The sequence below is a fragment of the Triticum aestivum genome, chromosome 2B, assembly GCF_018294505.1.
Source record: "Triticum aestivum cultivar Chinese Spring chromosome 2B, IWGSC CS RefSeq v2.1, whole genome shotgun sequence".
Classification (NCBI taxonomy): domain Eukaryota; kingdom Viridiplantae; phylum Streptophyta; class Magnoliopsida; order Poales; family Poaceae; genus Triticum; species Triticum aestivum.
Window position 1 is genome coordinate 718272371 of NC_057798.1, and position 13455 is coordinate 718285825.

Here is a 13455-nt window from a genome sequence, read left to right on the forward strand (position 1 = left end):
CTTAGGGAAGGTGATCAGAATACAAGGTATTTCCAAAACCGAGCAAGTCACCGCAAAAGAAAAAACACAGTCAAATCGTTGAGATGGGAGGATGGAACGAGGTGCACTGAAGACGAGGGAATGAGAGCTATGGCAGCAACTTTTTACGAGAAACTGTTCTCGGCTGATGGCTCACAAGAGAGCGAGCGTATTTTGAAACATTTTAATCAGATGGTCACTGATGAGATGAATGCGCAACTGGTTGATCCGATCACAGATGACGAAATCGAGCGAGCCCTCTTCCAGATGGGGTCTACAAAGTCCCCTGGCCCGGACGGGCTGCTAACCATGTTTTACCAACGTCATTGGGCGCTGGTAAAGAATGACGTGTGTACTGTTGTTAGAGATTTTTTGGCGGGGAAGATAGCACCGGATGGTTTCAACAACACGATCATTGTAATGATACCGAAAGTCAACTCACCGGAGTTGCTTTCGCAGTTCCGGCCAATAAGCTTATGCAATGTGCTCTACAAAATCGCATCTAAGGTGTTAGCAAATAGGCTTAAAAGGGTGCTACCTATTTTGATTTCGGAGGAACAAAGTGCCTTTGTACCCGGTAGGCTAATAGCGGATAATGTACTGGTCGCGTATGAATGTGTGCATGCGATAAGGAAGAGGAAGAGGAGGAAGCCTTTTTGTGCGGTAAAACTTGATATGATGAAGGCCTACGACAGGGTGGAGTGGGTCTTTCTGGAACAAATGATGGAGAAACTAGGCTTTTCTAGTTTATGGATAAAGATGATCATGCGGTGTGTTAAAACAACCAGGTTCCAAGTTAAGTTGAACGGAGGGCTTTCACACATTTTTACTTCGTCGAGGGGACTCCGACAAGGAGACCCTCTGTCCCCATATCTTTTTCTATTTTGTGTGGAGGGATTTTCAGCTTTTTTGAGACATGCCCAAGCAGAGAAGGAAATTAAGGGAGTTTCATTTGGGAGCACTGGCCCCACGATTACTCACCTCCTCTTTGCTGATGGTAGTGTGTTTTTTTGGAAGGATCGAAAGAAAGCCTCGAGACCCTCCATACTATCCTTCATGACTATGAGATAGCCTCGGGGCAAAAAGTTAATATGCAGAAGTGGGCTATCTTTTTTGGCAAAGGAACCACAGAGGAGGACAAGGTTATTTTGAAAGAGGCTATTGGGATTTCTTCAGAGGCGTTGAGTGAAAGATATTTGGGGCTGACTACTGTGGTGGGCAAATCCAAGGATGGGACATTTAAGTATGTGCGGGAAAGTGCGGGTAAGAAGGTTGGAGGGTGGAAGGGGCAAGGCTTGTCCAAACCAGCAAGGGAGGTACTTGTTAAATCCGGTCTCCAATCTACTCCGACGTTCACCATGAGTTGTTTTCAACTCACAGAGAAAATGTGCCGGAACCTGTCAACAATCTCTTCGAACTTCTGGTGGGGTGCAGTGAATGGTGTGAAGAAAGTACATTGGATAGCATGGGATAAGATGTGTACAAGGAACCACGAAGGAGGACTTGGTTTTAGGGACCCGGAGGCTTTCAACCAAGCTTTGTTGGCCAAACAGGCTTGGAGGATTTTACAGGACCCTAACTCATTATGTGCAAAAGTGCTCAAAGCAAGGTATTTCCCGGACAACTCCATCCTCAATGCCACCTGTCCTAGTGCTGGATCTTACACGTTTCGAAGTATCATCCATGGGCGTAATCTGTTGCTGGACGGACTTATTTGGAGAGTTGGAGATGGCACAAAAATCAGCATTCATCATGACAATTTGATTCCACGAAAGGGTAGTCTGAAGCCACTGGGCCAGACTTATATCTAGGGTATATCTTGAGTCAGCGACTTACTAAACTTGCATGGAACCGCATGGGATCCAAGCAAGGTCCAGGAGATGTTTCCACCGGATGAGGCTCAAGAAATTCTGCAAATCCAAATCGGAGGGCCGGAGATAGAGGATTACCAGGCGTGGAACTTTACAAAAAATGGCATTTTCTCCGTGCGATCCGTGTATCACCTGAGAATGGCACAGAAAAGGCTTAGATCCGGACGACCGGAGTCTTCGTCGTCAGTACAGAATCATAGGGCATGGTTGAGCCTTTGGGACTCGGTTGCCCCAGGCAAAGTTAAAACGCACGCTTGGAGATTGATTCAGAATGGACTGGTTGTAGGTTCTGAGCTCCAGAGAAGATGCATCAAGCATGGTGTTTTTGTGTGGCATGTGGACGTGAAGAGACTAACTACCACCTCTTATGGGGATGCCATCACTCAACTATGTTTTCGAATATTATGCACTCAGAAATGGGAGTTCCGATGGCGATCCCGCCGATGTCAGTCAGCTCTCAGGGTGATCTTTCTAACTGGCTTCTCACCTGGATAGCTAATGCATCCGACGACGAGAAAGCAGTCATGCTGCAGGGTATATACGGACTATGGCTGGCGAGGAACAATGCGAGGGATGGGAGAAAGATAGATGATGCTCGCGATATAGCACACAAGGTTTTCAAAGCCATGGAGGCGTGGCAGGAAGTCCATGGAAGAGAAAGCAAAGGGGCGAGTCAGGCTATGGAGAAGAGCTGGGAACCACCGGAGGAAGGGTGGATCAAAGCAAACGTTGATGGAGCTGCAGACAAAGCAGGAAATAAGGAGGCGCTGGTGTGGTGTTCCGAAACCATGAGGGTGCTTTCTGAAGGAAATATGCCCTAGAGGCAATAATAAAGTTATTATTTATTTCCTCATATCATGATAAATGTTTTTTATTCATGCTAGAATTTATTAACCGGAAACATGATACATGTGTGAATACATAGACAAACATATAGTCACTAGTATGCCTCTACTTGACTAGCTCATTAATCAAAGATGGTTATGTTTCCTAACCATTGACATGGGTTGTCATTTGATTAATGGGATCACATCATTAGGAGAATGAGGTGATTGACATGACCCATCCCGTTAGATTAGCACTTGATCGTTTAGTATTCTGCTATTGCTTCCTTCATGACTTATACATGTTCCTGTAACTATGAGAATTGTGTAACTCCCGTTTACCGGAGGAACACTTTGGGTACTACCAAACGTCACAACGTAACTGGGTGATTATAAAGGAGTACTATAGGTGTCTCCGAAGGTACATGTTGAGTTAGCATAATTCGAGATTAGGTTTTGTCACTTCGATTGTCGGAGAGGTATCTCTGGGCCCTCTCGGCAATGCTCATCACCTAAGCCTTGCAAGCATGTAACTAATGAGTTAGTTATAAGATGAAGTATTACAGAACGAGTAAAGAGACTTGTCGATAACGAGATTGAACTAGGTATTGGATACCGACGATCGAATCTCGGACAAGTAACATACCGATGACAAAGGGAACAACGTATGATGTTATGCGGTTTGACCGATAAAGATCTTCGTAGAATATGTAGGAACCAATATGGGCATCCAGGTCCCGCTATTGGTTATTGACTAGAGATGTGTCTCAGTCATGTCTACATCGTTCTCGAACCGTATGGTCCGCACGCTTAAGGTTTCGATGACAGTTATATTATGAGTTTATGTATTTTGATGTACCGAAGGTTGTTCGGAGTCCCGGATATGATTACGGACATGACGAGGAGTTTCGAAATGGTCGAGACATAAAGATTGATATATTGGACGGATATATTTGGACACCGGAAAGGTTCCGGAGAAGTTTGGAGCCCCGGAAGGTTACTGGAACCCCCCGGGAGGTATATGGGCCTTATTGGGCCCATGTAGGAGGAAGAGAGAAGGAGCAAGGGAAGGGGGCGCGCCCCCCCAAGCCCAATCCGAATTGGGGAAGGGGGCCGGCCCCCCCTTTCCTTTCTCCTTCCCCCTCTTCCTATTACTACTACTAGTACTACTTCCTAATACTAGTACTCTTTCCTTCCCCCCTCCAAATAAGATAAGGAAGAGAGAGGGAAACCTACTTGGAGTAGGTTTCCCCCTCCTCATGGCGCGCCCCCCTAGGGCCGGCCACCTCCTCCCTCCCTCCTTTATATACGGGGGTGGGGGGCACCCTAGGACACACAAGTTGATCATTGATCGTTCCTTAGCCGTGTGCGGTGCCCCCCTCCACGATATTGCACCTCGGTCATATTGTAGCGGTGCTTAGGCGAAGCCCTGCAATAGGAGAACATCAAGATCGTCACCACGCCGTCGTGCTGACGGAACTCCCCCTCGGCGCCTCTGCTGGATCGGAGATCGAGGGTGCGTCATCGAGCTGTACGCGTGTCAAGAACTCGGAGGTGCCGGAGTAACGGTACTTGGATCGGTTGAACCGGAGGACGTACGACTACTTCCTCTATGTTGCGTCAACGCTTCCGCTTCGGTCTACGAGGGTACGTAGACAACACTCTCCCCTCGTTGCTATATCATCACCATGATCTTGCGTGTGCGTAGGAAATTTTTTGAAATTACTACGTTCCCCAACAGTGGTATCAGAGCCTAGGTTTTATGCGTTGATGTTATATGCACGAGTAGAACACAAGTGAGTTGTGGACGATATAAGTCATACTACCTACCAGCATGTCATACTTTGGTTCAGCGGTATTGTGAGATGAAGCGGCCCGGACCGACATTACGCGTACGCTTACGCGAGACTGGTTTCACCGTTACGAGCACTCGTGCTTAAAGGTGGCTGGCGGGTGTCTGTCTCTCTCACTTTAGTTGAACCGAGTGTGGCTACGCCCGGTCCTTGTGAAGGTTAAAACGGAGTCTATTTGACAAACTATCGTTGTGGTTTTGATGCGTAGGTGAGATTGGTTCTTGCTTAAGCCCGTAGCAGCCACGTAAAATTTGCAACAACAAAGTAGAGGACGTCTAACTTGTTTTTGCAGGGCATGTTGTGATGTGATATGGCCAAGACATGATGCTATATTTTATTGTATGAGATGATCATGTTTTGTAACCGAAGTTATCGGCAACTGGCAGGAGCCATATGGTTGTCGCTTTATTGTATGAAATGCAAACGCCCTGTAATTGCTTTACTTTATCACTAAGCGGTAGCGATAGTCGTAGAAGCAATAGATGGCGTAACGACAACGATGCTACGATGGAGATCAAGGTGTCGCGCCGGTGACGATGGTGATCACGACGGTGCTTCGAAGATGGAGATCACAAGCACAAGATGATGATGGCCATATCATATCACTTATATTGATTGCATGTGATGTTTATCCTTTATGCATCTTATCTTGCTTTGATTGACGGTAGCATTTTAAGATGATCTCTCACTAATTATCAAGAAGTGTTCTCCCTGAGTATGCACCGTTGCAAAAGTTCTTCGTGCTGAGACACCACGTGATGATCGGGTGTGATAGGCTCTACGTTCAAATACAACGGGTGCAAAACAGTTGCACACGCGGAATACTCAGGTTATACTTGACGAGCCTAGCATATACAGATATGGCCTCGGAACACGGGGACCGAAAGGTCGAGCGTGAATCATATAGTAGATATGATCAACATAGAGATGTTCACCATTGAAACTACTCCATCTCACGTGATGATCGGACATGGTTTAGTTGATTTGGATCACGTAATCACTTAGATGACTAGAGAGATGTCTGTCTAAGTGGGAGTTCTTTAGTAATATGATTAATTGAACTTAAATTTATCATGAACTTAGTACCTGATAGTATTTTGCTTGTCTATGTTTGTTTGTAGATAGATGGCTCGTGCTGTTGTTCCGTTGAATTTTAATGCGTTCCTTGAGAAACAAAATTGAAAGATGATGGTAGCAATTACACGGACTGGGTCCGTAACCTGAGGATTATCCTCATTGCTGCACAGAAGAGTTACGTCCTGGAAGCACCGCTGGGTGCCAGGCCTGCTGCTGATGCAACTGACGACGTTAAGAACGTCTGGCAGAGCAAAGCTGATGACTACTCTATAGTTCAGTGTGCCATGCTTTACGGCTTAGAACCGGGTCTTCAACGACGTTTTGAACGTCATGGGGCATATGAGATGTTCCAGGAGTTGAAGTTAATATTTCAAGCAAATGCCCGGATTGAGAGATATGAAGTCTCCAATAAGTTCTACAGCTGCAAGATGGAGGAGAACAGTTCTGTCAGTGAGCATATACTCAAAATGTCTGGGTATAATAATCACTTGATTCAACTGGGAGTTAATCTTCCGGATGATAGCGTCATTGACAGAATTCTCCAATCACTGCCACCAAGCTACAAGAGCTTTGTGATGAACTATAATATGCAAGGGATGAACAAGACTATTCCCGAGCTCTTCGCGATGCTGAAAGCCGCGGAGGTAGAAATCAAAAAGGAGCATCAAGTGTTGATGGTCAACAAGACCACTGGTTTCAAGAAAAGGGGCAAAGGGAAGAAGAAGGGGAACTTCAAAAGGAACGGCAAACAAGTTGCTGCTCAAGTGAAGAAACCCAAGTCTGGACCTAAGCCTGAAACTGAGTGCTTCTACTGCAAGCAGACTGGACACTGGAAGCGGAACTGCCCCAAGTATTTGGCGGATAAGAAGGATGGCAAAGTGAACAAAGGTATATGTGATATACATGTTATTGATGTGTACCTTACTAATGCTCGCAGTAGCACCTGGGTATTTGATACTGGTTCTGTTGCTAACATTTGCAACTCGAAACAGGGACTACGGATTAAGCGAAGATTAGCTAAGGACGAGGTGACGATGCGCGTGGGAAATGGTTCCAAAGTCGATGTGATCGCGGTCGGCACGCTACCTCTACATCTACCATCGGGATTAGTTTTAGACCTGAATAATTGTTATTTGGTGCCTGCGTTGAGCATGAACATTATATCTGGATCTTGTTTGATGCGAGACGGTTATTCATTTAAATCAGAGAATAATGGTTGTTCTATTTATATGAGTAATATCTTTTATGGTCATGCACCCTTGAAGAGTGGTCTATTTTTATTAAATCTCGATAGTAGTGATACACATATTCATAATGTTGAAGCCAAAAGATGCAGAGTTGATAATGATAGTGCAACATATTTGTGGCACTGCCGTTTAGGTCATATCGGTGTAAAACGCATGAAGAAACTCCATACTGATGGACTTCTGGAATCACTTGATTATGAATCACTTGGTACTTGCGAACCGTGCCTCATGGGCAAGATGACCAAAACACCGTTCTCCGGATCTATGGAGAGAGCAACAGATTTGTTGGAAATCATACATACAGATGTATGTGGTCCGATGAATGTTGAGGCTCGTGGCGGATATCGTTATTTCCTCACCTTCACAGATGATTTGAGCAGATATGGGTATATCTACTTGATGAAGCACAAGTCTGAAACATTTGAAAAGTTCAAAGAATTTCAGAGTGAAGTAGAAAATCATCGTAACAAGAAAATAAAGTTTCTACGATCTGATCGTGGAGGAGAATATTTGAGTTACGAGTTTGGTTTACATTTGAAACAATGTGGAATAGTTTCGCAACTCACGCCACCTGGAACACCACAGCGAAATGGTGTGTCCGAACGTCGTAATCGTACTTTACTTGATATGGTGCGATCTATGATGTCTCTTACCGATTTACCGCTATCGTTTTGAGGTTATGCTTTAGAGACGGCCGCATTCACGTTAAATAGGGCACCATCAAAATCCGTTGAGACGACGCCTTATGAACTGTGGTTTGGCAAGAAACCAAAGTTGTCGTTTCTCAAAGTTTGGGGCTGCGATGCTTATGTGAAGAAATTTCAACCAGATAAGCTCGAACCCAAATCGGAGAAATGTGTCTTCATAGGATACCCAAAGGAGACAATTGGGTACACCTTCTATCACAGATCTGAAGGCAAGATTTTCGTTGCTAAAATCGGATCCTTTCTAGAGAAGGAGTTTCTCTCGAAAGAAGTGAGTGGGAGGAAAGTAGAACTTGATGAGATAACTGTATCTACTCCCTTATTGGAAAGTAGTTCATCACAAGAACCGGTTCCTGTGACAACTACACCAATTAGTGAGGAAGCTAATGATATTGATCATGAAACTTCAGATCAAGTTTCTACTGAACCTCGTAGGTCTACCAGAGTAAGATCCGCACCAGAGTGGTACGGAAATCCTATTCTGGAAGTCATGTTACTAGACCATGATGAACCTACGAACTATGAGGAAGCGATGATGAGCCCAGATTCCGCAAAATGGCTAGAGGCCATGAAATCTGAGATAGGATCCATGTATGAAAACAAAGTATGGACTTTGGTTGACTTGCCCGATGATCGGCAAGCCATTGAGAATAAATGGATCTTTAAGAAGAAGACTGACGCTGATGGTAATGTTACTGTCTACAAAGCTCGACTTGTTGCAAAAGGTTTTCGACAAGTTCAAGGGGTTGACTACGATGAGACTTTCTCACCCGTAGCGATGCTTAAGTCTGTCCGAATCATGTTGGCTATTGCTGCATTTCATGATTATGAAATTTGGCAAATGGATGTCAAGACTGCATTCTTGAATGGATTTCTAGAAGAAGAGTTGTATATGATGCAACCTGAAGGTTTTGTTGATCCAAAAGGTGCTGACAAAGTGTGCAAGCTCCAACGTTCCATTTATGGACTGGTGCAAGCATCTCGGAGTTGGAATAAACGTTTTGATAGTGTGATCAAAGCATATGGTTTTATACAGACTTTTGGAGAAGCCTGTATTTACAAGAAAGTGAGTGGGAGCTCTGTAGCATTTCTAGTTTTATATGTTGATGACATATTATTAATTGGAAATGATATAGAATTTCTGGATAGCATAAAGGGATACTTGAATAAAAGTTTTTCTATGAAAGACCTCGGTGAAGCTGCTTACATATTGGGCATCAAGATCTATAGAGATAGATCAAGACGCTTAATAGGACTTTCACAAAGTACATACCTTGACAAAATTTTGAAAAAGTTCAAAATGGATCAGGCAAAGAAAGGATTCTTGCCTGTGCTACAAGGTGTAAAGTTGAGTCAAACTCAATGCCCGACCACAGCAGAAGATAGAGAGAAAATGAAAGATGTTCCCTATGCTTCAGCCATAGGCTCTATCATGTATGCAATGCTGTGTACCAGACCTGACGTATGCTTAGCAATAAGCTTGGCAGGTAGGTACCAAAGTAATCCAGGAGTGGATCACTGGACAGCGGTCAAGAACATCCTGAAATACCTGAAAAGGACTAAGGATATGTTTCTCGTATATGGAGGTGACAAAGAGCTAGTCGTAAATGGTTACGTCGATGCAAGCTTTGACACTGATCCGGACGATTCTAAATCGCAGACCGGATACGTGTTTTTATTAAACGGTGGAGCTGTAAGTTGGTGCAGTTCTAAACAAAGCGTCGTGGCAGGATCTACATGTGAAGCGGAGTACATAGCTGCTTCTGAAGCAGCAAATGAAGGAGTCTGGATGAAGGAGTTCATTTCCGATCTAGGTGTCATACCTAGTGCATCGGGACCAATGAAGATCTTCTGTGACAATACTGGTGCAATTGCCTTGGCAAAGGAATCCAGATTTCACAAGAGGACCAAGCACATCAAGAGACGCTTCAATTCCATTCGGGACCAAGTCCAAGTGGGAGACATAGAGATTTGCAAGATACATACGGATCTGAATGTTGCAGACCCGTTGACTAAGCCTCTCTCACGAGCAAAACATGATCAGCACCAAGACTCCATGGGTGTTAGAATCATTACTATGTAATCTAGATTATTGACTCTAGTGCAAGTGGGAGACTGAAGGAAATATGCCCTAGAGGCAATAATAAAGTTATTATTTATTTCCTCATATCATGATAAATGTTTATTATTCATGCTAGAATTGTATTAACCGGAAACATGATACATGTGTGAATACATAGACAAACATATAGTCACTAGTATGCCTCTACTTGACTAGCTCATTAATCAAAGATGGTTATGTTTCCTAACCATTGACATGTGTTGTCATTTGATTAATGGGATCACATCATTAGGAGAATGAGGTGATTGACATGACCCATCCCGTTAGCTTAGCACTTGATCGTTTAGTATTCTGCTATTGCTTCCTTCATGACTTATACATGTTCCTGTAACTATGAGAATTGTGTAACTCCCGTTTACCGGAGGAACACTTTGGGTACCAAACGTCACAACGTAACTGGGTGATTATAAAGGAGTACTACAGGTGTCTCCGAAGGTACATGTTGAGTTAGCATAATTCGAGATTAGGTTTTGTCACTCCGATTGTCGGAGAGGTATCTCTGGGCCCTCTCGGCAATGCTCATCACCTAAGCCTTGCAAGCATGTAACTAATGAGTTAGTTATAAGATGAAGTATTACAGAACGAGTAAAGAGACTTGTCGATAACGAGATTGAACTAGGTATTGGATACCGACGATCGAATCTCGGACAAGTAACATACCGATGACAAAGGGAACAACGTATGTTGTTATGCGGTTTGACCGATAAAGATCTTCGTAGAATATGTAGGAACCAATATGGGCATCCAGGTCCCGCTATTGGTTATTGACCAGAGATGTGTCTCAGTCATGTCTACATCGTTCTCGAACCGTAGGGTCCGCACGCTTAAGGTTTCGATGACAGTTATATTATGAGTTTATGTATTTTGATGTACCGAAGGTTGTTCGGAGTCCCGGATATGATTACGGACATGACGAGGAGTCTCGAAATGGTCGAGACATAAAGATTGATATATTGGACGGATATATTTGGACACCGGAAAGGTTCCGGAGAAGTTTGGAGCCCCGGAAGGTTACCGGAACCCCCGGGAGGTATATGGGCCTTATTGGGCCCATGTAGGAGGAAGAGAGAAGGAGCAAGGGAAGGGGGCGCGCCCCCCCAAGCCCAATCCGAATTGGGGAGGGGGCCGGCCCCCCCTTTCCTTTCTCCTTCCCCCTCTTCCTATTACTACTACTAGTACTACTTCCTAATACTAGTACTCTTTCCTTCCCCCTCCAAATAAGATAAGGAAAAGAGAGGGAAACCTACTTGGAGTAGGTTTCCCCCTCCTCATGGCGCGCCCCCCTAGGGCCGGCCACCTCCTCCCTCCCTCCTTTATATACGGGGGTAGGGGGGCACCCTAGAACACACAAGTTGATCATTGATCGTTCCTTAGCCGTGTGCGGTGCCCCCCTCCACGATATTACACCTCGGTCATATTGTAGCGGTGCTTAGGCGAAGCCCTGCAACAGGAGAACATCAAGATCGTCACCACGCCGTCGTGCTGACGGAACTCCCCCTCGGCGCCTCTGCTGGATCGGAGATCGAGGGTGCGTCATCGAGCTGTACGCGTGTCAAGAACTCGGAGGTGCCGGAGTAACGGTACTTGGATCGGTTGAACCGGAGGACGTACGACTACTTCCTCTACGTTGTGTCAACGCTTCCGCTTCGGTCTACGAGGGTACGTAGACAACACTCTCCCCTCGTTGCTATATCATCACCATGATCTTGCGTGTGCGTAGGAAATTTTTTGAAATTACTACGTTCCCCAACACTTTCCTGGGCGGGGCGTGTCATTTCTTTCCTGTAGGAGGTGATCCAGCTGCAAATGAACTCCGTGCTTGCCGTAGGGCACTGCTGCTAGCCGATGAGGTAAATGCATCTAACCTGCACATTGAGATGGACAGTAAGGAAATAGTTTGCAAGCTTCAGAGCAAGGAGAAGGACCTGTCGGTGCTGGGACCAATGATCGAAGAGGTGAAAAAGATGCCGGAGGCGCGGCAGCAGTGGGAGATTAGCTGGATTCGACGATCGGCAAACCGAGTGGCACATACACTCGCCAAGAAAGGAGTTTCAAATGAACTTTGTAAGGTCTGGTTACATGAACCACCCGATTGCATTTTGCACTTTGCATCGGCAGAGATTCCTGCCTTTTATGATTAAATATGAACTGCTTGAACTTCAAAAAATAAAATAAAATAAATTTCATGTAAACACTGTGTATGCTTGATACCAATAATTGTTATTTACATGCAACATTGTGTTGTAGATGATCAGTGTGCATGTGTTTGCATGAATTTGAGATATGTGAATGCATGAAAGAAAATATGAGCTGCATTTGCCAAGTCCGGCCGCATATGCTCTTAGTTTTTTCTTTTTTTAGACAAGCTGGAGTTAGCAGGGGGCATGGACGGCTCGGTCCAAAACTTAAAATCACAGACAGGATCGCACGGTGTGGGTGGTGTGCTTCCGTTCCATCATTCCACGACCAACATGGAAGCCTGCTTCGAGAAAAACACACACGCGCTCATTTCGGCCATGGCCGCCGCACGTCGCTCCGGGCCCGGACACCGCACCCAAGCCAGCCGGGCAGGCCGCCCGCACATTTCTCCTCCTTTCTAGAGCAATTTCAACAGACCGATCCAAATGAACGGCGATTTTGTACATTTTTTTGTTCATTTGAGTCGGTCAGGCGGACACGGACGTCGGCTTCCGCGTTTGGGTCGGCGCATGCGTCCAACGCTGGCCCGACTCATTTAACGGCCCAACAAAAAAAAGAATACATGCATATTTAAAATAAAAACAACTTAATTAAACATTAAAGCCGGTCAGGAAGGCCGTCGAAAGTCTACGCGTCCACATTAGCATTAAATAAAACTAAAAACAAACTAAACTACGAGGCGGCGTGCTGCCTTAGGCGTCGTCGTCGTCGTCCTTGGGGTCGGTGAGGTCGATGAGCTTCGGCGCAGGGCCGGCCTACGGGAACGTCGTGTTTCAGGCGACGGCGATGTTGGCCACGGGCGGTGCTGGCATGGGGGGTTGTGCGGCCGCCTGTGCCGCCACGGCCTGGCGCGCCTCCTCCTCGAGATTGCGCTCGAGCATCTCGAGGTACTCGCCGTCACGGCGCTCCTCGGCCAGGCGTCGCTGGCGCCACATGTCTAGGTGCGCCGCGTCCTGCTCCACCGTCGCCTCCATCCAGATCGGTGGCGCGCGGACCCACTCGCGCACTACTCCCTTCCAGGAGTAACGCTCGATGGGGGACGACTCCGACTTCGGCTCGGCTTTGACGCGGAGGCAGGGAGGGGACGGTGGGGCCACCGGCGGCAGGACGCAGTCGCCCGCCATGGAGAGAGCAATGGCCTGCGGCATGGCCGCCTCGTACCGAGCCTCCTCTTCCTCGACCGTCTCCGCCCTGCGCCGCTCGTCCTCCTCGTTCTCCCGGTAGACCGCGGCAAGGGCTGCCTGGTAGGCGTCCTCCGCATCGCCTCGCCTCCTCGTGCTCGAAGGCGACCCATCTCGCCCAATTGGGCGAGTCGATTGCGTAGGCGTGGTCGCAGCGCTGCTCCGGCGTCAAGAGCGCCCGCCAGCGCCGCACCTCCTCCGCGTGCGCCCTAGCCGACCGCGGCGCCGCCGACACTGAGATTCTCTCCGGATCCAGGTGCCAGTCGTGCGGCAGGGTTGCGTCGGGGTACGGGAGAGGCACGCCGTGCTGCCGGTGCCACTCCGCCTGGTGCACTCGCATGTTGACGCGCTGCCTCTGT